The sequence below is a fragment of the Orcinus orca genome, chromosome 1, assembly GCF_937001465.1.
Source record: "Orcinus orca chromosome 1, mOrcOrc1.1, whole genome shotgun sequence".
Classification (NCBI taxonomy): domain Eukaryota; kingdom Metazoa; phylum Chordata; class Mammalia; order Artiodactyla; family Delphinidae; genus Orcinus; species Orcinus orca.
In genome coordinates this window covers 201,326,015-201,351,592 of record NC_064559.1, presented here as the reverse complement: position 1 = coordinate 201,351,592, position 25,578 = coordinate 201,326,015, and the positions used below count along the sequence as shown (strand labels likewise).

The following is a 25,578-nucleotide window of genomic DNA, read 5'->3' as shown; positions in this document are numbered from 1 at the left end:
TACAGCAGAAACTAACACAACATTGTAAAGCAATTATACTCCAATAAAGATGTAAAAAAAACAAAAACAAGTATTTGTTAAGTTAGTGTGTTGAACCCGGCAGCAATCTGGGTGGTAAAGTCGAAAGGGCACTGGTCCTAGAGTCAGCTGGAGCTGGTTGGAATTCCAGGTCTTACTGCTGTGTGACTTTAGGCAAGTGACTTTGCCTCTCTGAGCTTTCATTTTACTGTTAGGACAATGGACATAAAAATGCCTCCTTTGCAGGGTTGTCAGAGGGTAGAACAGGGTAGCATGTGAAGGCCCCTCCCCCCAAGGCACTCCACAAGTGTTTGTTTACTCCCTTTCTTCAGAATTTCCTCCCATCCCGTGCCTTCAGCCCCAGGCGCTGGCTGCCATCCAGAGCCTGACCTTGGCCTTGAGATCCAAGAGGACGAGGACTTCGGAAATGGCTTTGGCTGCTCCAGAGGAGGGAGCTGCCCTGATCTGCTTGCAGATCAGGATCTCGGGGGGGGCCCCCTTGCCAGGCCTTTCATGTTGTTGCTTTATTTCACAAGAGCCCCGGTGTTTGTTTAACAATGAGGTGGTATTTTTAGAACTTAAAAGTAATTCTGCTCTTCGAGGAATGAGCCCCAAGCCTGTGGATGTAGCCCTAGCCAGAGCCAGGCCTGGACTAGAGCCTTGTGGGCACCCTGTCCTGGCTTTCCCCACCCCACACCCTGCTCCGCTTGGGCCTTTCCTTTGGATGCAGGACACCCTCAGTCTGCCCTGTCCAGCCTGACTCCTTCCTGCCTGTCTGTCTAGGCCCTGGGGGTGCTGATGGGGGCACAGCAATACCAGCATGTGGTAGGCTGCGTAATGGCCCCCCAAAGACGTCCACTTTCTAATCTCTGGAACCTGTGAAAATGTTACCTTGTACGGCAGAAGGGACTTTACAGATGGGAAGATTATCCCGGATTATCCAGTGGTCCAGTGTGACCACAAGGGTCCTTGTAAGAGAGAGGCAGGAGGGTCAGAGGAAGGAGAGAAGATGTGATCACGGAAACAGACGTTCAGAATCAGAGAGGGATTTTCAGGTGCTCCATTGATGGCTGTGAGGATGGCGGAGGGGCCACGAGCCAGCTCCTTGATTCTGGTCCTGGAAACCGATTTCAGACGCTGACCTCCAGAACCATAGGAGAATAGATTTGTGTTGGTTTAAGCCACTAAGTATGCGTTCATTTGTTACAGCAGCAAGAGGAACCGAATAATACACAGCCCAGTGTCCCCCCCACCTGGGAGTGCCTCACTTCCAGCTGGGCCGCAGGGGCACTGAGCCTCTGGTGATACATCTGGAACACAGGGTTCGTTCTCCCTGGAATGGTCGGGAGGAGTCTTTGAGAATATAAGGACCTGACCCAGCCCCTGCCATGTAGTAAACGTGAAGATATTTAGCCCTGCGTGTTGTTTGCCTCTCTACAGAGAAGCTGGGTGGTGGTGAGGGGTAAGCATTGTGTTGTGTGTTTGGGTTGATGGTACATACACTTGGATTCAAATTCCAGCTTCCCCAAATGCAGGGAAGTTTCTCAGTGACGTTCGGCAGAGTTGCTGGTGACTCTGGGCCTCAGTTTCCTCATCTGTAAGAGGGGAGAATAGTGACCCAGGACTGTGATGGAACACACAGACAGCAGAGGGCGGAGCCTGGCCCCCAGCATGGCTGGATGAATTGAGCCTCCGCTCTGGTTTGGTTAGCTGCCCCGATTTCTCTCCACCCCAAGCTCAGCCTCGCACCTCCATCGGCAGCTGGCGGGCGCCCAGCCTCCGGGGTCGACCTCTGTCGGATGCAGCATTTTCCCACGATGTTAGTCATCATTCGGGAGGACCGTGAGGATCCCTGTCTGTCCCACTGAAGGCCAATTTAGGATGGGAAGTGGCTTCCTCCTGCGGTTTCCCGCTTGGTCCAACAAAGCTGAAATCCTAACCAACTGCTGCGGTGGGAGCTGTTCCCTCTCCCGACCGAGGCCTCTGGAGGTCACAGATGACACATCTGGGGCAGGAATTCTCTGCCAAGGTGTGGAAGGAGAGGGGCCCAGAGATGGGTCTCAGATGTCCCCTGTTCCGGTCAAGATGTACCTGGTGTGTTTGAGAGGACCCAGCACGTTGAAAAGGAGTCAGAATAGGTTCAGTCGAGTTTGCAGAGAGAGATCTGTGCGCATGACCTCCTGACACTATCGCCCGGTCTGTTTGTGCCGGGGCCGGCAGCTCTGCAGCCATAGAGGCCCGGGCATCCGCTTGCATCAGGCTGCGAGCTTCTCATGTCCTAGGGAGGACAGCACAGGGTCAGGAGCACCTGATTTAAAGCCTCTTGGCCAGTTGCTCTCTGAATGACCTTGGGCGAGTCACTTAACTTCCTGGAACCTGTTCTCCCCATTCAAAAATAAAAATCACCATCACCACCGTCATCATCTTCTTCGTCTAACACATGCAGCACTTGCCACGTGCCGGGCACTGTCCTGAGCTCTTTAGGTGGGTGTTACTCCTTGAATCCTCACCATAGAACCTGTGAGGTGGGTGGTCTAGTTTCCCTCAAGTAAGCGGGGGTGGGTCCCGAGGAGTAAAGGAAGGTACCCAGGGCCACACCAGGAAGGGGCAGAGCTGGGATTTGGACTCAGGCCGCCTGGCGCTTGGTCAGCCTGCAGCCTTCTCCCTCGGGGATAACGGGGGTGGTGTGTGCACCCTCCAGGGCTTTTCTGGATTCTGCGTGTCGAATGAGAAGCGCCAGTGCTGTGTGAATGGAGCACACGGTACCTGTTAGCGGCTTCCGTTTCTATTATCCAGATTAGCAGAGGTGCTTGGTGACTTAGTTTGGGGGCCTGAGGCAATATCCATTCTAACTTTTGAGGGTCATGAGTATATTTACTGTTTTGATCCGGTGTTGGTGGTGTCATGGGTCTATACATACATCGAGACTCATTTAATTCTGTGCTTTAAATAATGTATAGGTTGTTCATTCTATGTCAGTTATACCTCAATAAAGCTGTTTTTAAAAAACACAGCAGGGGCTTCCCTGGTGGCACAGTGGTTAAGAATCCACCTGCTAATGCAGGGGACAAGGGTTCGAGCCCTGGTCCCAGAAGATCCCACGTGCCACGGAGCAACTAAGCCCGTGAGCCACAACTACTGAGCCTGGGCTCTAGAGTTCGCGAGCCACAACTACTGAGCCCGCATGCCACAACTACTGAAGCCCGGGCGCCTAGAGCCCATGCTCTGCAACAAGAGAAGCCACTGCAATGAGAAGCCCGTGCACCACAACGAAGAGTAGCCCCCGCTCGTCGCAGCTAGAGAAAACCCGTGCACAGCAGCAAAGACCCAATGCAGCCAAAAATAAATAAAAATTTTTTAAATTAAGAAATGCTTAAAAAAACCCACACACACACACAGCAGAAGTTAATCGACAGAACGAAATCCATTCTGTCCAATGGGTTTGGCCATGTGAGGACCACCCAAATGATCGCACCCTTTTTGGGTTGTTTTTGGGCAGTGCCCTCCACCCTCAAGTTCTAGCATAAAGGGAGCTGTGGAAGTGGGGGGTGTCCTTTGTCATGGGCGTTGCCTGAGTGTCACAGCGTTGGCCTCTCCTGGCCACTCAGCTCAGGATCAGCGCACATGCACACACACACACACACTCACTCCCCTCAGCAGTCAGACGATGTTCCTGCAGGTGTGTTTTACATAAAACACACCTGCCTGCTGCACTGGCTCCATCGCATGGAAGTAGGTGTTCACCCACTGCACCCAGATGTCACCCACGGTGTCCCGTCACCTGGTCTGCTCCAGGAGCTGTCCCTAAATGTCCCTGGCTTACACGTGGGCAGGTGGCATCAGCTTACGGGCCGCAAGCCTAGGCTCCCAGCCCTGCTGGGGGAGGAATGAAGGAAGCCCACCTTCGTTCCTTCCTTCTCCCCTTTAAAGGACATTTCCTCTGAGGCTCTTGTGTTCTGCATGCTGTGGAAGGTACCAGGAGGACCTGAGTCAAAGACACAGCTCAGCGAGTAGACAGGCCTGGGGCCAAGCTTCCCAGTCCCTGGATCGTGTCCAGACTTGACCTCCTTTGAGCTGTGTGATCCTGAGCTAATCCTTTTTTTTTTTTTTTTTTTGGCCACGCCGTGCAGCATGCAGGATCTTAGTTCCCCAACCAGGGATCGAACCTGTGCTCCCAGCAGTGGAAGCACAGAGTCCTAACCACTGGACCACCAGGGAATTCCCCTGAGCTAATCCTTTAGCCAAGCTAAGGCTCAGTTTCCTCATTTGCACAATCACAGTGATTTCACAAGGTTGTTGTACGGGTCATATGAGAAGTTCCCATATCTCATTGATTCTGACGTGCACGCTTTTTGAATTTTAGCTGGTCTGAAATCAGGGTGCATCCCCCCAAGTGATGTGTCAGACTAATGGGCGGTGTTTTTCCTTCCTCGGTGGCCCCTGGACTATTGGTGCATCTTGTACCTGCTGGCTTCCTAGATCTGAGGACAAACCCTATGGGAAGGGCCTGAGCAGTGTGCAGATACTAACATGTAATGGAAAGAACACGGGCTCCAGAGCCCACGGACGTGGTCTTCATCTCAGCTTTGCTGCTTTCTGGCTGTTCATGGTCTCAGATAAGTGGCTTGATCTTTCAGAACTTCAGTTTCCTCACCTGTAAAATGGGAACAATCAAGTTTGGCTCCGGTTGTTTTGAGAATTTGATAAGCTAACCTGCGTGGATCCCCAGGCACAGGGCCAGGCGTGTAGTAGGCGTCTGGTAATCTTGTTCGCCATCTTCAAGAAAATGAGACTGCTTCTCTTCGAAGTCGATTTCAGGGGAAACAAAGTCTGAGGTCAGAGATACTTCCAGCATTGCCCTTTTTGGCATCCAAGTCACGTAGCTCCTGTGCCTTGGTTTCTGCATCTGTAAAATGTGACTCAATAGTACCTACCAGCCAGAGTGGCTGTGAGAGTTGACTAAACTAACGCAGAGAGCCTGGCGCTTAAAACGCACTCACTGGGGGCAGGAACCAGGCGTACGGGTCCAGTTTTCATGATTGCTGTTATTAATGGTGTTTATTCTTCTGAACTGGGGATACAAGGTAGATATGTCCAGATCACTCCCTTGAGACCTTGCAGCCTCTTATACGTTGAGGAGAACATGCAAGCCAGGGCCAGCCTGAAGGTGCAAGGACCACGGCCGACCCTTGTCCCAGAGCGTAGGAGGTTCTCAGGCACAAAAACGCCCTAGGAGTTTTACAGGTGCACTTTATTTAAAATCATCATTGGTGTTATTTGGGGAAAAGCATGTTTTTAATCCGTTCTACAGATTTTGCCTTTGTCAGTTGCTGGGTGTGGACCCGCCCCCTAGGGGTCCAATCCACCTGATTCTGAGCAACCGCCAGGGTTTGCAGTACAGTCAGGGGGGCAGGCGCCATCTGTCGGTGCTGTGGCCCCTCCTTCTGACCTGACTCCGTCCCACTTTCCCCGCGCCCCCAGTTAGCCAGAGTCCTGCCCACCCCTTCCCGTTTCCTTCTGGGTTTACATTTTAACCTGAAGAGGATTGGTGTTTGCACCACGGCAGCCAGGAAGCCAGTGACCCGCTGTCTTGTCCCTTCTGCGCTGGGACAGACATCCCAGCAGACCCTGGTGGTGCTTGCATTTTTTACTTTCCCTGTGCTTTACCACGTGGCTGGGCTCTGGGGGATATTCACGCAGGTAGGTCTTAGGGTGGCTGGAGGGTTGGAGGTCTGAACCTGGAGCCCTGGGCCCGTGAGCTGTGCTCAGGGACAGATGTCACTGCCGTGGGACTTGGGGTGCTGCAAGGCTCTGCCATCCCTACCCGCTGGCCAGCCCAGGGTCCCAGCGAACTCTTCGCAGATAAAAACCAAAAGTGAGAGAATGGCATGGACATATATACACTACCAAACGTAAAATAGATAGCTAGTGGGAAGCAACCGCACAGCACAGGGAGATCAGCTCGGTGCTCTGTGACCACCTAGAGGGGTGGGATAGGGAGGGTGGGAGGGAGGGAGGCGCAAGAGGGAAGAGATATGGGAACATATGTATATGTAAAACTGATTCACTTTGTTATAAAGCAGAAACTAACACACCATTGTAAAGCAATTATCCTCCAATAAAGATGTAAAAAAAAAATTGTAAGACAAACGGATATGATTACAAGTATATGCAAAAATGTATACAAATATAGAAAATGATTAGAATAAATTATATTTAAATGCTAAAAAAAAAAAAAGTAAAACACAGCAGAGTCTACGAAACACTTGCATCCAGCATCTTGTTTAAACAAATAGGATTCCAAAAGCTGGGAATAGGGCTGGAGGTGGTTGGCCCAGGCTTCCGGGCCACGGGACGTTTGAGCTGGGTCTTCGCTGGGCTGAGGGAAGGAATGAGCCCTCTGCCCCCCGCTGAGGTCTGCAGGTGACCTAGCAGGTGCCTCGCTCGTGGTAGCTGCTTCCTCAGTACTGACTGGATTGGACTGGATGTCAGCAAGAAAAATCTAGGCAGGGCAGGGCAGGCTGCGTGCCTGTGACCCCTCACAGTAGGGCAGGGTCTTGCCCTCTCCTTTTCCCTGTCATATCTCTTCCAGTCCCGAGGGCTGACTGCCCAGGTGTCATTGCAGAATCTGGTGGGTCGGCGAAAGAGTGAGGCAGTGATGATCATTCATTCATTCATTCCACAAATATTAATCGAACGCCTACTAAGTACTGGGCAGTGTTCTATTTGACAAGGATACCACAGTTAATAAAAGAGACAAAGATTCCTGCCCTCACAGCGATGACATTCTGACACTCTACTCGGGGTGTGGAGTAGGCAATAAACAAGATAAATAAGTAAAATAAATGGTATGCTGGCTGGTATTCAGTGCTAAGGAGAAAAAGCAGGGAAGAAGGGTAGGAAGTACCAGGGATTGCAGTTCTAGAAACTTCCAGGGAAGAAATGATATCACTAATAATAACAACAATAGCTATATTTTTGCTCAGTGCCTTCTAGAGGCCAAGCCCCTGCGAGGAACTTGCAGGCACTCATGCAGCCTTTGGTAACAACCCTGAGAGTTACCTGAGGAGGCTGGGCAGGGTGTGGTCTTGGAGCCCAGCCGTCCCTGTCCTGGCATGAACCCAGGCATGCTACCCGCCATCACTCTGCCGGCAGCACCGGGTCCCCCAACTGTGAAGGGGGAAGGGCAGTTGCATCTACCCCCAGGGGTTGCCATGAGGATTAAATGAGTTAATAAGTGCAAAATGCTCGCAACCCATGGTACAAGCCCATACATGGTAACTACTTTTATTAGTATAATTATCCTCATTTATTGTGGAGAAAACTCTCACTAGTGAGCAGCAGAGTTAGAATTTGAACCCGGAGCTGGCACTCCAAATCCAGCAGTGTTTTTAAGTAGCTCGGAATTTACTGTTCCAGCAGCACTATGAGGCCTAGACATTGTGGTCCCAATTTATGGATGAGAACATCGAGGCACCGAGCCTTCTGCCGGGAAGTGGGTTAGCTGTGCTTCGAGCCCAGGGCTCTCTCTGGGGCATCGCTGCTGCGCAGGCCGCCTGCGTCTGGACTCAGAAGGAGAAGGAGGGAGGTCCTGGGGCAGAGCGTTGGAGAGACACAGGCGCTGGGTGGGTGGTGGGAGACCTCCCTCCTTCCCCCGTTCCCCCGGGCTTCTGCTCTGAAGGGCAGCTACCTCGCCTGCCCGCCTGCCTTCACAGCAGATGTTTAAGCGGCCCCGAAAGTGGATAATTCCAAAGCAGAGGAGATTGTTTGGGAACAGAGCTACGGCTTCCCCATGTGTTACTGCTTGCTGACGAATCTGATTGCTGTGCCCGGTAAACTCCTCGGCTTCAATTAGCATAAAAAGTCCCCCCCCCCACCGCCATGGAGTTATCAGTTCATAGGATCTCCATGTGCATCTCCAGGCTTGGGTCCCCCCACGGCAGCACAGGACAGAGCCGGCATCCAGCCTTGGTGCAGAGGTGATCCCTGTGCAGAGGTGGCCCATGAGAACAGGACCGGCCAGCTGGGGAGTCCCTCCTGCTGGGGTCTGGAGCAGAGGAGTCGCCTCCTTCCTCTTACCCTTTTTAATAAAATGACTGTTTTGCCCATGAGACGTAATGAGGATCTGGAAGCTTTGTTTGTCTTAAGCTGTGGCCTGTGGAAGCAGAGAGCTGCTTTCCCTGGGGGCTCAGCCCTAAGCTCGTTACCATAAGCCCAGCACCCGAGCCAAACCTCACCCGTCCAGCCCTCACCGTCTGAGTCTGGGACCCGGTTGTGATTCTGGACGCTGGGCTGCCAATGTCGTGAAGGAAGGGGCTTTCCCAAGCTGATGCATGGCCTGAGGCTGCTGGAACTACTCAGGTCCCTGGACAGTGCAGGCCTCGGACGAGCCTGCGAGTAGGAGGCCTTGACTCTCACTAGCTGTTAAGACCACTTGGCCATGAGATGGGAACACTGCTGCTCACGGAGCTGTGTGCAGGAGTGAGATCTGTCTGACGAGGAGGGGTAATGCCCCACCATGTTTGCAGAGCACCTCACTGTTTGCAGAACACTCCACAGAGGTCACTTCATGTGAGCCTTAAAAGCACCCCATGGAGAAGGCAGAATTAAAGATCAGAGGTAATGTGACCTGCCCAGGGTATCACGGGGCCTCTAACCTCCGTACCCAGCTCTAAGCCTAAGGCTCTCTCTACCTTGCCCCATCTGCCTTCCAAGTTCAAGGTCTATGTAAGGCACTGCTGAGAGTCAGCCCAGGTCCTCAGTGGTCCCTGTGGACCCAGGATCCCTGGGGCAGGGACAGCAGAGTTGCAGTGGTGGCTGAGGACACGCAGAGGCAGTGCCAAGGCCCCGCCCCCTCCGGGCCTCTACTTCATTCTCATCACTTCGTGCTGTTTGTTTGGGCTGTTACCAGCTCAGTTCCTGTTATTTCCCCCCCAGACAATCAGCCAGGAAATTCTTCACTTATGTTTCCTTAAGAGGTCAGATGCTTTTCTCTGTGCAGAAGTAAATAAATGCTGCAAGCTGAGTTGGCAGTTTTCCGCAGCAGCCTGCAGCCCGTCCTCTGACTGCACAGGTAGCATCCTGGGCACGTCTGCAAAGGCGGGGACGATTTTAAACCAGACCCAGGGCTGCAGCCCGGGATGATGTGGGGAAGAGACGGTGCCTGCTGACAGTAGCACCAGTGGCTTTTCCCTCCCACGGCCAGAATCCCGATGGAAACGAGCGACGGTAGCATCGTGACGTCACACTTCCTGAGAACCTGTCTCGGCTCTGCAGAGCATGCTGGGCACCAGGAAGGGCATGAAGCCTGGCTGGGAACAGACAGAACCAAAGCCATGGCTCCTGGGGACCTCTGCACAGATGGCAGCCCTTGCTCGGGCTGGGGTGATGTGTGCTTTTCACACACTCCAGAGAGCCAAGGCCTCTGTTAAGCCCATCGCAGTTTAGAGGAGAATTTGGGTGGGGCTGCTCGGAGCACTCCTGCAGCTGGGACAGCTGTCAGCCACATAGCAGAGGAAAGACTCCAGAGGAGCCAGCTTTATTTTTTATTTATTTTTCTTTTTTGGCTGCACCAGGAGGCATGCGGGATCTTAGTTCCCCGACCAGGGATCGAACCCGTGCCCCCTGCAGTGGAAGCACAGAGTCCTAACCACTGGACCGCCAGGGAAGTCCCAGAGCCAACTTTATAAAGCACCAAAGTCCAAGGCACTCAGCAGAGGCAAAAACTGTCCTCCGCTAGCCTTGGTGGCATTTCTCTTTCTTATGGAAAATCTCAGTTTTATACAGAAGTCAATAGAATAGGGTAATGAATCCCGTAGACCCTGACCTGACCCCAGTACCCATCACCCTGTGGCCAACTCTGTCCCACCCTCATCCACTCCCCCCTCCCTGTATTATTGTGAAGAAAATCCCAGATACATCATGTCATCTGTAAATACTTTAGTATGTCACTATAAAAGAGAAGGACTCTTAAAAAAAAATACATAATCACTAAACTATTATCACACCTAAAATAAAGGTTAGATATCCAGCCATGATTCAAATTTCCAGTCGACTCATAAATTCGTGTTTTAAACTTGTTTGTTAGAATCAGGATCCAAGTAAGATGGACACAGTGCAATTAGTTGGAATGTTTTTTAATCTAAATGTTCCTCTTCCTTTTTTTTGTAGTCTTGCTAATTATTTGTTGAAGGAGCCGCCCCGTTGCTTGTCTGGTAGGTCTCCCGGGGTCTGGAGTTCGCTAATTGCATCCCCATGGTGCTGTCCAACATGCTCCTCTGTCCTTTGAATTTCCTGCAAATTGGTAGTTCATCTAGAGACTTGATCATTTTCTCTACTCATTTTTTGCAAGACTCCTTCAAAGGAGATGTTGGGTCCTCCCTTCAGGAGGCATGTGCTGTCCGATTGCCCTCTTTTGCCATGTTGGCAGCCCGGCCTGAATCCCGACATTCAGCAGAAGTGGCGAAAGGGCGGTGTTCTCGTCTGTCGCCCCTTCTTCGTGTAATAGCTTAGCTGGAATCCTTTTTAAAGAGGCTTCCCGCCATCTACTGCTTGGTTACCCACTGGTACAGTTGGTATAGGAAAGGCTTGACTGTTTTCCCTTTATTTACCAGTTTTCAGAATAATGACTTAGTACCTTTACTTCCATCGTGGTGTTTTAAAAGCTTAGATCATCAGGAAACGGTTCAAGTAATACATTTATTAAGAGTTCCATAGTTAGAGGGCACAACCTAGAAAACTATTTAGAAAATGATGTGTCCACCGAGGTAGTCGAGGGCATTGCACAAATGTAGTAGATGTTAGCATGTTAGTGGACAGGGCACACCTCCTGGCTCAGAGACGGAGAGGAAGTTCATTCCCACTTTGCTGATGAGAAGACAGCCCCAGAGATTGGGGCCTGCCCTGTTTATGTGGCCAGTTAGTGTCAGAGCCCAGACGCAGTGCATAAAGAAGACACAGAGAAAGGTGGTTATGTGCTCACTTTATCTCTGGAATCCAGGCCTCCTGGCAAGACTTGAATAAACTCTCTCCCTCCTTGCTTATAAAATGCCCGGAGGCAACCTAAATGTCCGTCGACAGATGAATGGATAAAGAAGATGTGGTACATGTATACAATGGAATATTACTCAGCCATAAAAAGAAATGAAATTGAGTTATTTGTAGTGAGGTGGGTGGACCTAGAGTCTGTCATACAGAGTGAAGTAAGTCAGAAAGAGAAAAATACCGTATGCTAACACATATATATGGAGTCTAAAAAAAAAAATGGTACTGATGAACCTAGTGGCAGGGCAGGAATAAAGACATAGACATAGAGAATGGACTTGAGGACATGGGGAGGGGGGAGGGGAAAGCCGGGACAAAGTGAGAGTAGCATCGACATATATACATTACCGAATGTAAAATAGTTAGCTAGTGGGAAACAGCAGCAGAGCACAGGGAGATTAGCTCGGTGCTTTGCGATGACCTAGAGACGTGGGATAGGGAGGGTGGGAGGGAGGCTCAAGACGGAGGGGATATGGGGACGTATGTATGCATATAACTGATTCACTTTGTTGTACAACAGAAACTAACACAGTATTGTGAAGCAATTATACTCCGGTAAAGATCTATTAAAAACAAAAAAATGCCCGGAGGTCTGGCAAGGGCCCAGCTCTGTGGGCACTGAGTGCCAGCCACCAGGACATGCGGCCTCAGGGGGTGGTTGGTTGCATTTCTGTTAGACCGTCTGAAATTTGGGAGAGGCCCCCGAGGCCTTTCCAGGGATAATGATCTCTCTCTGGCTACCCCTTCTTCTCCCTATTACTCATAGCCCCACCACCTTTATTATCTCCTCACTGCCTTGGATTATTATCCAAGACTTTAGTTATCTCTGTTTCTGTGCTAGGTTGGTGCCAGGCTTAAGGTAAGTAATAATGTTTTCCTGAATGAATGAATGAACGAACGAACAGGCAAAAAACATAATGACCCTCATCATTTGTATTTAGACCTTTCTTTCTGACCTGGCTGTAAACCCTTCAAAGGCAGGAGCTCTTCTGTCTTCTGCGAGGCCAACACTGGGCCCACAGGGGCAAGGTTGGGAGAAGGGGACCACTTAGCATCCTTAGAAGGGGGAGGGGCAGCGGGAAGGTGGGTGGTGGACACAGTCCAGCGCCTACAGCTCCTTTCTTCTGCGTGAGCACGTTTGCTCCTCCCCCACAGTCCCAGGGCTTTGGAGAGCCTTTCTGTCCATCCTCCTGCCTCACATCAGGTCCTGCCACTCTCAGCCACCACTGGTAATAACGGCAGCTAACACCCTGAGCGCTGTTCCAGGTGCTTTGTGTGTGTTGGCTCGTTGGATTCTCTGAGTAGCCTATGAAGTAGGTATTGTCACCATCCCCGCTTACAGGTGAGCAAACAGGAAATTAAGAGACTCACCCAAAGCCACCCAGCTGACAAGTAGAGGGGCTGGGACTTGAACATAGGTGACCAGAGACCTCTTGCCAACTGCTCCAGCTGCCTGCTGGTAGAGAAAGAGGATCCTGCTTAAAAAGCCCTCCCGCAGGGATCTCCAACCGAAGTGTTAGAAAGTTTGTCTTAAATAGACCCAGTTATGCCCAAGTCTCTTCTATTGCTGGCAGCGATGGGGGATGGAGGACAGTTGGTGCCTCGACTCTGGGGTGATGGAACCCTCCACACTTGGAGACATAGGTTGTAACCTCTCCAGCTTTTTTCTCTAAGCTAAACAACCCTACTTTCTTTCAGGTTCCCAGTGCAGGGCACAGCACAGGCATCAGGACATAAGAAACCACACAGAGGCGTAGACCCTCTTTAAAACCTCTGAACCTTCCTGCAGAGGTCCCTCCTGCACACACACAAAAAAGCAAACAGGCAAGTTTGCTCTGCCCTGGTGCCTTCAGCACGGTGTCTGAGCAAGCTACAGCCAGAGCTCTCAGCCAGCTTCTCACCTGGGAGCACCTCTTCCCATCTCCCAGCAAAGCTCAGGCAGTGCTGACTTGAGCGCGGTTCCCCAGACACACTGGGTCCCCACACACATCCAGAGCTTTGCGAACACCCCCCCCCCCTGCAATGACCCCAGCCTCCCTCCTGTACCTCTTCTGCCTTCCTGTCCCTTCTACACCCTGTACTCACCTCCACTATGGCCCCTTCTAAATGCTTCCACAAATATTTATTGTGCACATTCTATGTGCCAGATTCTCGTCCTAATGCTGTGGGCATAGCAGGGAAAAAATGAGCAAAATCCCTGCCCATGCCAGTTGGAGGGGGAGCTAGACAATAAGCAAGCAAATGCAAAACATATATGATGTCAGACGAGAAAAGAGCTTTAGATAAAAAGTATGTAAGGAGAATAGTCAGTGCTAGGAGGTCTGGTAACATTGCAGTTTTAGAGATGAGGCAACAGTAAAGGCCTCTCCAAAAAGGTGACAGCGACTCAACACCTGAAGGAAGCAGGGGAATGAGCCACCATGTGCTTGGGCTTGGGATGACATGTTTCAGGCAGCACAAATGGTAAGTGCAAAGGCCCTATGGCACATTAGAGAAACAGTTCTTTTGCTATTCAGAAATTCTTTTCTTGCCCATCGGTCTGTTTCCTTTGCTTCTGTGTCTCACACACTCAACACAATGGTACATCTTGGGGAACATGGGAAGGATGCTCAAGGGAACCAATTGCTGAGAGCCTCAGGAAACTGGAGCTCATTCCTGGGGAGCCTTCTGTCCAGGGAAACCACTGGCCGAGACTCATAGGCTGAGCAGGAACTAAGATCCACTCTTGAATCCAGGAAAAGGGTTACAGTTATGCCCTTGGTCCTTCCGGGTTAGTCCCAAATCCTTCAGGCTACCTTCACCCTGATGGCCGTAGAGTCAGCCACACCCAGGGGATTCTGCAGGGAGAGGATTTGTCTAAAGAGTCAGAAGTCTGTGCTTTGAATACAGCCTGGTCTCTGATTCATTTGTGAGCAGATAACGCTCACCTTGCTCGGTTTCCCTACCTGTGAAATGGGACTGCAGGTTTCGCCCGCCCACCTCACACGGTGCTTCTAGGAAGGACTAGGGTGGTGGTTGTCAAGCACAGCACCTCACAGCAGAGATTAGGTAGGGTTATTGCTGCTGCTGTGGGTTGTTTGTTTGTCCTTAATAATTCTATCACCTGTCTCAATGTCAAGCCATCTCTAGACCAAGTCTCCAGTTAACCAGTTCAGCCCTGCTGGATTAACTTTTCATGGCAGGGCATTTCCAGCACCTAGGAGAAGAGCCGCAGAAACTCAGCTCTGTGCTTCTCGAGCGGGAGGGCACCTGCTGGCTTGCATGGAACTCTGAGCATTTGTCACTGTCAGGAAAGCTGTTCTCCTGGGAAGAGTCTTGAAACATGCCCCTTGCTTACGGGGAAGTGAGGGCCATTGTCTGAAAGGGGCTGGTCATTTTTTTGGGGGGGTGGGGGTGGTGCTGCGTTGGGTTTTTGTTGCTGCGTGCGGGCTTTCTCTAGTTGCGGCGAGTGGGGGCTACTCTTCGTTGCAGTGTGCGGGCTTCTCATTGCGGTGGCTTCTCTTGTTGCAGAGCACAGGTTCTAGGCGCACGGGCTTCGGTAGTGGTGGTGCACGGGCTCAGTAGTTGTGGTGCACGGGCTTAGTTGCTCCGCGGCATGTGGCATCTTCCCAGACCAGGGCTAGAACCCATGTCCCCTGCATTGGCAGGCGGATTCTTAACCACTGCGCCACCAGGGAAGTCCCACAGCTGGTGATTCTAAAGGGACACTTGGGCAATTTGTGGGGCTGAGACCAGCCCCCTGCCAAATTTCCTGTCTGTTACCCTTCCTGGCTCTGGCTAAATTGTTTTCTCGGGACATGAGGCCTAAGCCTCTGAAGACTGGTGCTTTAGTCTGAAGGGACCTTGTCTGCATGAGTTAACTGCTGTCCATCAGTTTTCTCATCTGTAAAATAGGACTAATAATAGTTAATTATAGTAATAGCACCTTCCTCATAGGGTTACTTTAAGGATTAATAATATATAAAGCGTTTAGAATACTGCTGACACACAGTAAGGATTAAATAAATATTCCTTTTTTTTTTTTTAAGTTTATATGGGTTGCGGGGGCTGTGATTGCTGGGGAAGGAATGGCATTTCCTTGCTATAATCCTGCACTCTGCTCTTTAGCTCCGAAAGGCAGATTTCTCATGATAGACTCATGTCAGCCAAACTCACGAGAGACTGATGTATAGTCCACAATGCCAGGTAATTGTGAGCCTAGAGCTCACTCGTGCTTGGAGTGTGGGGTCTGAGGTGGCCCTCGGGGAGCTGGCGTGACTGAGCTGCCGTGACTTGGGTCCTCCACCTCTGCCCTCCGGGGCACCTACTCAGCAGACAAACCACTGGCTGTGGGCAGGTTGGGGCATGCCTTGCTGGGGCTGCCTCTCTGACCCCTCAGTATTTGGAGGGCGGGTTTCTGGTGACCTCTTCCCTCCGGTTGGCACAGCCTTTTCCAGCGTATGTCACATCCATTCACTTCTTTGTCTCCACTGCTGCCCCCCTCCTCCAGGTGTCGGTCCTCTCCTGCCTGGACAGCAGCAAAACCCTGGCTGGGCCTCCCTGCTTCCGCTTGTCCCCAGTCTAGTCTCCAAGAGGCAGCCAGAGTGGTCAGAAGGCATGTCACCCTTGCACGCACCCTCGACTGCCGTAGGGATGCAGCGCCCTCTGCCTCCCCCCAAAGATATGTCCACCCAGAACCTGTGAATGTGACCTTAGCTGGAAAAAAGATCTTTGCAGATGTAGTTAAGGTAAGATGCAGGTTAGTGAAGTGTCCTTGTAAGAGAAGAGAAGGGAAGAACACAGAGGGATGAGGACAGAGGCAGAGGTGGGAGGGATGCGTCTACCAGCCGAGAAACACCCAGGCTTGCTGGCGACACAGGAGCTGGAAGCGGCAAGGAAGGATTGTCGAGGGAGCACAGCCCTGCCGACACCTCAATTTCAAGCTTCTGGTCTCCAGAACTACAAGGGAATACACATCTGTTGCTTTAGGCTGCGCAGTCTGTGCAGTTTATTACGGCAGCCACAGGAAACGAATACAGGGGGCTCCCACTACCCTTCAGAGAAAACTCAAGCCAACTGCACAGGCCCGCAGGAGCCGGCCCCGCCCCGACTTCACCTCGCAGCCCTTTCTTCACGATGGCCTTCCCTCCTGGAAAATGCCCAGCTCTTGCTGCCTCGGGGCCATTGCATTTGCTGTTCCCCTTGCCGACATGCTCTTCCCCATTCCTGGCATGTTTGGCTTCTTCTCTATCCTGCGGGTCTCAAGGCCTCACGAGAGGCCTTTCCAGACCATGCCACCCAAAGCACAGCTGCCCGGGGATTCCTCATTTATTTCCTTCACAGCCTGGCCTTGGTGTATGTCTAAATAATTGATTTGTCGTGTATCTCCCTTGCTCTGACACAATCTCCATCAGAATAAAGACCTCATGTGTCTTGCTGACCCAGGCTTTCCAGCAGCTGGCTCAGTGCCCAGCACGTAGTCAGCCCACAGTAAGTTTTTCCTGAACTAATAAATATAGGGCTTTCTATTAATAAGGCTACAGTAAAATCCTGCTCCTCTTCTTCTTGACCTACAGGGTGATTTTCTATTTTAAAGCAGCTTTTACAGATAAACCTAGTGTTTCAGGGGAGACCCCAGTGTCACCCTGCTAAACCATTCGCCTATGCCTGCCTCTGGGATGTGGCCATTAGAGTTGAAACTAGATACTCCTAGGAGTAGTGAGTTCTCCATCCATGGAGGCATGCAAATTTTTACATGTACTAACTCATTTGATCTTCACCATTCCCGAAGACCCTGTGGGATCTTTAGGGTCCTCCCCATCAGACCCCCCTGCCTTTTCCCCCAGCCTGCTAACTCCCTTTCCCCCTCCCTATTCTGGACAACACTTTGAGCTTTTATTTCAATAAGATGAATCAAAGTCTATCTGAGAAGTCTAAGTGTACATCTGCTTACACATATAATTTTACAGTACAAGAGTTTATCAGTCCTGAATGTATATTTAGTGACAGGCTTGGCTAATCTTTCATCTAATTACATTCATTAACATTTAAATGTATAATCATTAATATATCTGGGCACAGTGGTCTAAATATTTTATAGAGGTCTTAATTACAGTCGACTTCCAGTCTTGCCATAAAACTCGTGCGCCCTGCCAATCAAAGGGGTGGTATCAGGTAGCTCAGGGGCCCTGGCCAGGGGGCAGCAAGAACCTGCCTTTTGCTGGGGAACAGCAGTGGCTGGGGGTCTCCATTTTCTGGCTGCACCGCAGAAGCAAGGCCGACAGTTGCAGAAGACAAGGGAATTGGTTCTTGCGATTTCTCGCTGCCATACCTCTGTTAACTGAAGTCACCATCCTCCTAGAAAAGGGGGAAATCAAAGATACAATAGCAAATTAAAAATAATAATTATTGTGGGCTTCCCTGGTGGTGCAGTGGTTGAGAATCTGCCTGCCAATGCAGGGGACACAGGTTCGATCCCAGGTCCAGGAAGGTCCCACATGCCGCAGAGCAACTGAGCCCGTGCGCCACAACTACTGAGCCTGCGCTCTAGGGCCTGTGAGCCACAACTACTGAGCCCACGTGCCACAACTACTGAAGCCCACGCACCTAGAGCCCATGTTCCGCAACAAGAGAAGCCACCGCAATGAGAAGCCCGAGCACCGCAACGAAGGGCAGCCCCCGCTCGCCACAACTAGAGAAAGCCAGTGCACAGCAACGAAGACCCAACGCAGCCAAAAATAAATAAATAAAATAAATAAATTTATAAAATAATAATAATTATTATTATTGCCACTGAGACTTTAGGAGGTCGATAAAAAACAACGCTTTCTTCCTCTGCCAAATTATGAAGCAGTCTCAGAGTTTCCTAGGAGTCGGTGAAGATCAGAAGGTGAGTTTTGTGGCTGTGAAAGCTGACCTGGGAGTGGGGCTCAGATCCGAGGCCTGGCAGCTGGTTAACCCTCTGTGCCAGAAGCAGACAGACGTACCTGCCCAGACGGCACAGGTGGGCCCCTGCAGCCCCCAGGCAAGTTGTTCCCTCATAGGAACAGCCGTCTTCACACTCTTGAAGCCCTCAATGGTTTATAAAGCTCATTCAGGCACGGCTCAGTCTATGAGGTTGGCAAGTTTCATTGTACCCATCCCACAGAGGAGAACACTGAGTCTCTGAGAGGTCCCGTGGCTTCCCAAAGGCAACGGCCAGTGGGGGGGCAGAGCAACACCTGAATCCTTGATGTCCTGCTGTGACCCCCCACCTGGACCCCTGTTTTCCCAGGAGCTGTCCCAGCTCCCTGCCCCCACCCTCCCAGTTCTCTGAGGTGACCCAGCAGGTCCCCCAGCAAGGCCTGGGCCCTGGAGGGAGTTGGGATCTTGTGAGATGGGGCCACCAGACACCCCTCCTCCCCACCACCAAGGCCGGCATCCACCCCAGCCATGCTACACCTGCCACTGCCCACCTGGACAAAGCAGGAGCTCAGAGCCAGAGCACCTGGGCTGGATCCTGCATCCACCACTTACCTGCCAGCTGGGTCAGCCTAACCTAACTTGCCTCGCTTTCCTGGTTTGTACGCTGTGGATCATGATGGTAACTACCTCACAGGATTGTTGCAAAGAAAATTTAGTGAGATTTACAAGATGTTTTAACCCAACCCATAAAGAACACTCAGTAAATGGTAACTGCTGCTACACGGTCATCTGCGTCCCCTGCTCCCCCTCCCCTCCCCCTCCCCTCCCCCTCCCCCTCCCCCTCCCCTCCCCCTCCCCTCCCCCTCCCCCTCCTCCTCAGGGCTGGGGAAGCCCACGCTGACCTTCATCCCTCAAGCTCTGTCTGTGCCCCTTCATGGAAGTCTTGCCCCTTAACTCTCACCACAGTCGCACACAGAAGGTATCATCTTTGCCCGTGCGGAAAGGAGCTGGACTTTGAATCCAGGACCAACCCCAAGTTCGTGTTCCTTCCCGAGCCCCGGGAGTCCTGCAGGATTCACATAGGGCACACCTTGTCCATACCTGGAGCTGCCCTTCTTCACTACCAACTCATGGGGTGCCCCCGATGGCATGAGGGCCGCCTCCCCCCGGATGATAAGAACTGGTATTTACTGCACTGCCCCCTACACTCGACACCGCTCTGGGCACGTTGCATGTACAAAGTCAGTCCTGTGAGGTGGAGGCTATTTTTAAAGCTTTTTATTAAAATATGACATATGTGCAGAAGAGTGCAAGTGAATTCACAGCTTGGTGAATCAAAACAGACTGAACACCTCTGCCTCACCAGCCCCCGGATCAAGACGTAGAACATCATTAGCTTCCTGAAAGCTCTCCGGGGTACCGTTCCTGTTGCAGTCCCCTCCATGGAGAGCCCCTTCCTGACTTCCCAGCACGTGGATTAATCCTGCCCTTTTCACGTGCCGTAAAGGGAGTGATCCGGAATATACGCTTTTGTGTCTGGCCTCATTGGCTCAGCATTTCTTCTCTGAGGTTCATTCATGCTGTGTGTGTTGTGATTCGCTCGTTCTCCTTCGATGGAGCCGTGCTCCGGTGAAGGGACCACGATGGGTAGAGCCCTTCTGCTCAGGGTTGCCCAGGCAGTTTCCGGCCTCGAGCTTTTACAGACAGTGTAACTTTTCCATCCAGGAACCTTGGTGAACATGGATGAGTGTTTGTTGGGCATGGGCTGCGGTAGGAACTATTTATCCCTCCTTTACAGTGTGAAAATCTGGGATCTATGACTTGCACCAGGTCACACCTCTAGTGAGTGGCCAAGCTGGGTTTGAACCCAGACAGTCTAGCTCCGGCGCCTGCTCTCTGTGGTCGTTCTCCTTCTGAACTTGCCTGGGAAGAGGCTGATCGTTGCTACCAGTTCGCCGCCTGCATCTAACCTTGAACAGCCCTGCTGGGTCTCTGCTGGAGAGAAAGCACGATGAGACCAGTCCCCAAACCACTGGGTGCCCAGGGCAGCTTCCTGAAGGTTCTAGAGGGCCTGCTAGACCATCTTGAGAATATGACACCAAAGCCCAGAGAGGGTGTGTGAGCTCCCAAGGCCACACAGCACATTGGCTTGCACCCTGGTGTCCTGTCTCCCTGTCCCCTGGGCATTCCCTGCCTCCTCTCAGGGCCTAACCAGCACCATCGTCTTGCCTGAGAATGACCTCACGCACTGACATGAGCCTTGAAAAATAGTCCTCATTGTGTGGGGCATGGGGCCTGTGGGCCGATGCTGCGTTTCCAGAAATCTCCGCCCCCTGAGTCTAGGGAATGTCACAGTTCCGGGCCCTCCCCTGCCACTATTTTTAGTGGTGATTTGGAGGAAGGAGGACTTTCCTGGATTTGCCTTCAGAGGCTGGAAAACAAACACCTCCCCCTCCCCACCCCCGGCCTCCCAGTTCCCGTGGCAGGAAGTGGGGGCCTGGATTCCTGGACCTGCCACTTACCCTGCAGGCTTCTGGATGAGCTCTGAGGTCTTCAGAGCTGACGGGTGGGTGGCAGCAACAGTGTGCCCCTGCCCCCACCTAGGACCATGAACAGCCTGAAAAGGGCTCCCATGCCCCCAATAGCACCTTTTTTTTTTTTTTGCTGTGTTGGGTCTTTGTTGCTGCGTGTGGGCTTTCTCTAGTTGCGGCGAGCGGGGGCTGCTCTTCATGCGGTGCACGGGCTTCTCATTGCAGTGGCTTCTCTTGTGGAGCACGGGCTCTAGGCGCGCAGGCTTCAGTAGTTGCAGCATGTGGGTTCAGTAGTTGTGGCTCGTGGGCTCTAGAGTGCAGGCTCAGTAGTTGTGGCTCACGGGCTTAGTTGCTCCGCGGCGTGTGGGATCTACCCGGACCAGGGCTCAAACCCATGTCCCCTGCATTGACAGGCGGATTCTTAACCATTGCACCACCAGGGAAGTCCTTTTTTTTTTTTAATATTTATTTATTTATTTGGTTGTGCCAGGTCTTAGCTGCAGCAGGCGGGCTCCTTAATTGCAGCATGTGGGCTCCTTAGTTGTGGCAGACGGGTTCCTTAGTTGTGGCATATGAATTCTTAGTTGTGGCATGTATGTGGGATCTAGTTCCCTGACCAGGTATCGAACCCGAGCCCCCTGCGTTGGGAGCGTGGTGTCTTATCCACTGTGCCACCAGGGAAGTCACCAGCACTTCTTATTATACTCTCTCTGCAGGTGTCTGATCCCCTCCTGGGGGTTGGCCTTACCCTCCCATCTAAAGTTTTTCCCAGGGGGAATTCCCTGGCAGTCCAGTGGTTAGGAGTCTGCGCTTCCATTGCAAGGAGCCTTGGGTTCGATCCCTGGTCAGGGAACTAAGATCCCGCAAGCCGTGTGGCATGGCGAAAAAATAAAGTTTTTCCCATTGGGAGCCCCTGGGCCTCTGTGCTTGAGGTGGACATCTCCAGGTGGCTAATAGTGGGCACGCATCCCTCCTCCCATCACCCCCCTGCCCGGGCTCCGAGACAGCGTTCCCCCCAGTGCTCTTGCATCCTCTGCTCAAACTCCCACAACAGGGTGCCTCTTCCCTCCCAGGACCGCCCGGTCCCGTCTGAGATGGCTCTGACTGTTAGACTGTCACCTAGAATGGTGCTAAAGCACAGGCAAGCAGTCACCCTCAGATGCAGTTAGAGCTTTTGCTTTCCTTTAGTGCTTACCACAGTAGAATGAGGTAGAAACTGTTATCCTACTTTAAACATGAGGAAAAAGGCACATATTGGTTAGGGAACTTATCCAAGGTCACGTAGCTGGTGAATGGTGGAGCTGGGCTTCGACCCCAGGTCTCTGTACAGAGCCTGGTTCCTCAGCTGTGCCTGGACCCTGATCTCTCCCGTGTTACTTCTTCTATGGACACCTGCTCAGATTAGCAGTCCAGCCCCCATGCAAGGCCGAGAGGTGTGGTTGGGTAGTATGATTAATTGCCAGTATTGAAAAGTAAGGAGATATTTAAAACGTAAAAATTGCGATAATCTAGAGTATGGAATTTTCTAGAAGAGACAGCAGGTATGGCAATGCTGGGCCCCATTCAGTCATGGAACAGCTGCCGCTCCAGGCTGGGTGTGCATTCTAGGTCCCCATCTGCTCTTCCTTTCTTACCGATGGTCGCTGTCAGGGCCCTGTGGCAGTTGCGTGTTCCACCCTTGGCTATAGCGGTCCTCTCTTGAGCCTCTAAGCTGGAGAATCAGGGAAGGGAGGGGCAGCTTGAGAATTTGGCAATTATGAGCACACCCCCTTCCCCACCCTGCTCAAGCCCCCAAGTCATCTCTCCCCCACTTTCTTCACCTGAACAGACCCGTACCTAGTGCTGGCTCCTGGAAATACTGTCGGATGAGACCCAGGACCTGCCTTCGAGCAGCTTCTAGGCTAGTCTGGGAGGTGGGAAGGCCCTGAGCTGTTGGTCTGGTTTCCAGGCTGCTGGTGTACCTTCCTATGGGGCGGGCAGGGCTCCCTGCAGCAAGTAGAGGCGTGAGCTGTGGGCTTTGGAAACCCAGAAAGAAGCTGCACTGAATCCTGAAAAGGGGAGGAGGGCAGGCATCCCTCAACAGAAAGGCAGGGATGCTTAAACGTCACTTCCCCTCAATAAACCCAGAATCTGTAGTGTTAGATGGTGGTGAGTTCAAAGCAGAAAAAAACAGGGAACGGAGTGAGGAAGGTATCCAGGGAAGGCTTTGCTGAGAAACTGACATTTGAGTCAAGACCTGGAGGAGGCAGGAATGGGCCACAGGCATAGGGGGCGGAGCGACGAGGATGCTCCAGGTGGGGAACAGCCAGCGCAGAGATGCCGAGGGACGGGCAACGTACATGAACCAGGAACAGCGAGGAGCAGTGGGGCAGGGGTGGCTGGGGAGATCACAGAGATACAGGTGGGGGTGGGGGGATGACAGGTCACGTGGCCCTGATGGGCCATTCTAAGGACTGTGCTCGCCCTTGAGTGAGACGGGCCATAGGGGAGGAGCAGAGAAGTGACATGATCTGGCTTGCATGTTAAGGGGACACTCCCTGCTGAGTTGACGTAGACTAAAGGGCTGGGAGACCAGTTAGGAGGCCACTGCACGACGCAGACACGCGATGGTGGTGACACGGACCAGGGTGGGGACGGAGGAGTGGCGAGAAGTGGCCAGATTCTGGTAAGATTTTACAGGCAGAGCTGACGTGGCTTGCTGATGACTTGGGTGTGGGGCGTGAGAGAAACAGAACCAAGGAAGATTCTGGGGCTTGGGTCCAGAGGAGCGGGAAGGCTGAGGTCCCCATGAGCTGAGTTTGGGGAGACAGAGAGGAGCGGGTTGTCAGGGGGCTGCTCAGGGACTCACTCTTGGACGTGTGAGGTTGGAGATGCTGTTAGACACCTGGCGTGGGAGGCTCTTGGCTCTGAGTGTGGAGTTTGGGGCGAGGTCCAGGCCGGGAAGCATCAGCATATGGGTGGATTTAAAGCTGGGAAGCTGGATGAGCCCAGCCAGGAAACCGTGGTACAGGAGGGCCGAGCCCGCTGATGCCTGGAGGTCAGAGGGAGGGGAGGGGAGCCAAGAGACAGCGACACAGCAGCCAGAGACGGGAGAAGCAGCCAGGAAAGAGGGGCTGGGAGGGTGCAGAGAAGCATCCCCCACGCCAAGGAGCGCATAGGCGAGGACGGTGGGGCTCGTGGCTTGGAGGTTATCAGTGACCTGGAGATGAGCACGTGTCAGAGAGGACGGCAGGAGGGGAATGGACTCACGGGGGCCACAGTCTTTCCAAACTTCTTTGCTCCAAAAGGAAGAAGAGAAGTGGAATGAGAGCTGGAGGGGAAGAGGGGTCACATGCAGTTTTTCTGTTAAAGATGTGAGAGAGAATTGCATGTTCATGTGATGTTGGGAGAAATCCAGTGCAAGGCACGGTCCAAGAACCTTCACGTCTGAGTGGGCCCTTGTCCTGAAGGGAGACCTGGTCTCAAAGCCTCCTGCCTAGCCAAACATGGCAGCCTCGCCGGCTCAGGGGGCCCCCAGGTTGGGCAGAGGGAGCCGAGCAGGAGGGTGGCCTCTCCGAGGCAAAGGGAAGGCACAGCCGTGACCAGGCTGATGGCAGGGTAGCCCCATGGGAGAAGCAGACACCTCGCTCCCGTGCAAAGCACAGTGTCTGGGGTCTGTCCCCAGCCCTGAGCTCCTTAAAATTCTGCAGGTGCCCTGGGTCAGCAGGGAAGCTTTGGTCCACTTGAGTCTCCTTGTGTCCTGCTGGGACATGGCAGGAACAACGTGAAGTGGCCGTGGACACGGTTCACAGAGCCCTGGGTAGTTTGGCAAGAACTGCAGCCATGTTGCAGTCAGCCCTGAGAGCATCAAGGCTCGGGGTCCTATCAGGGGCCACAGGGAAATTAGCCTGCCATGTCCCACCCCGGAAGGCAAGGAGAGACAGAATAAAGGGAAGTAGAACCTTCTCTGCCCCCAGGACCCCGGAAATATTGGATGCTTCTCAGTGATGGCTGTGGACCAGGTCCCCACTCCTTCCCAGGCTGTCTACTTTGTTCAGTCGTTCGTTTGAGAGTCAATCCACCGGTATTTACTGAGCAATTACTATGTGCCAGACACTGTTCTAGATGCTGGGGATACAGTGGTGAACAAGGCAGGCCAGGTCCCTGCTCCCAAGGAGCTTATATTGCTCTTTGGAGTGGACATAAAAATATGTAAGTAAACTCAGTAATCCTTCATCTACCTTTAACCCAATTGAGGGAAATAGTCTGCTCTCTCACCTTTAAGCTTGCAGATTGGAGTTTGTCTACCACCATCTCATTGATGTGAATGGACTGGTTTTCTACCAGTTGAGAGAGTTGCTTCTTTCTCTTTTGGTTAAACGGAGTTGACCTTGGTTCCATGGAATGCAGTGGTAATTGGCACAGCATTGACCCAGAAGAGGCTCACCAAATCATTCTCAAACATGCCAACTCTGATCAGTCAGTGACGGCATCTGCCTCCCCGTCTGAGGCAGACCTGGCAAATCTGCGTTTCCCTCCCGTCGTCCCATGGCAGACATCCCCAATCAACCCAGGTTCCTATAGAGCCCGGTTGATTAGTCATGTCTGCATGGACACAGGATTGGAAAATGAGAACCTGTATTCCAGATAGTTTCCTTTCCTGCCCTAGGCAGGAGGTTGGAAAGGTCACACTGCCTAACTTTTTAGCCTGCATTTGGAGAGAGGAGCTATGGGGGATTATGGAAAGATCATGGGCCTGAACGTTGAAGTACTGGGGTCAGGTGCTGGATCTGCCTCTCATTGGCCATGTGAGCTGGTCAACCCGCCTCACCTGGCAGTGAGAAGAAAAGGGGGGTTTCCATTTGTGAGGAACAGAGCTGCCCTGGGTCAGACCGCCCAGCCAAGCCCACATCTGACCTGGCTCAGCGGGTACAGTTTTCTCAGTCACCACCAGTGGCTGCCATTTACCCAAGCGAGTGGTTGGCTTTCCTTTGCTACGTAAGTACTGCCTGATGGGGCAAGTCTGCTTAACCTTTGTAAAGTAGGTTGAACCTTGACCTGTTCTGAACTCACCTTACTCAGCCCTCAAACAGGAAAAAGCAAGATAAACTAGGCTATACCCATC

The 25,578-nt window shown here is 52.2% G+C and overlaps 1 protein-coding gene and 1 long non-coding RNA gene across 5 annotated transcripts in view; one reads left to right on the top strand and one right to left on the bottom strand.

Annotated features, from left to right (window-relative positions):
- KAZN (kazrin, periplakin interacting protein) overlaps window positions 1–25,578 on the top strand; it is a 1,133,108-nt gene that overhangs the window by 1,034,205 nt on the left and 73,325 nt on the right. The window lies entirely within an intron of this gene.
- Window positions 16,305–22,632, bottom strand: LOC117202361 (uncharacterized). Its single transcript, XR_004484682.2, has 3 exons — window positions 22,311–22,632; window positions 22,109–22,185; window positions 16,305–17,397 (listed from the first exon to the last, which is right to left on the bottom strand). It is a non-coding gene; the product is annotated as an uncharacterized LOC117202361 (long non-coding RNA).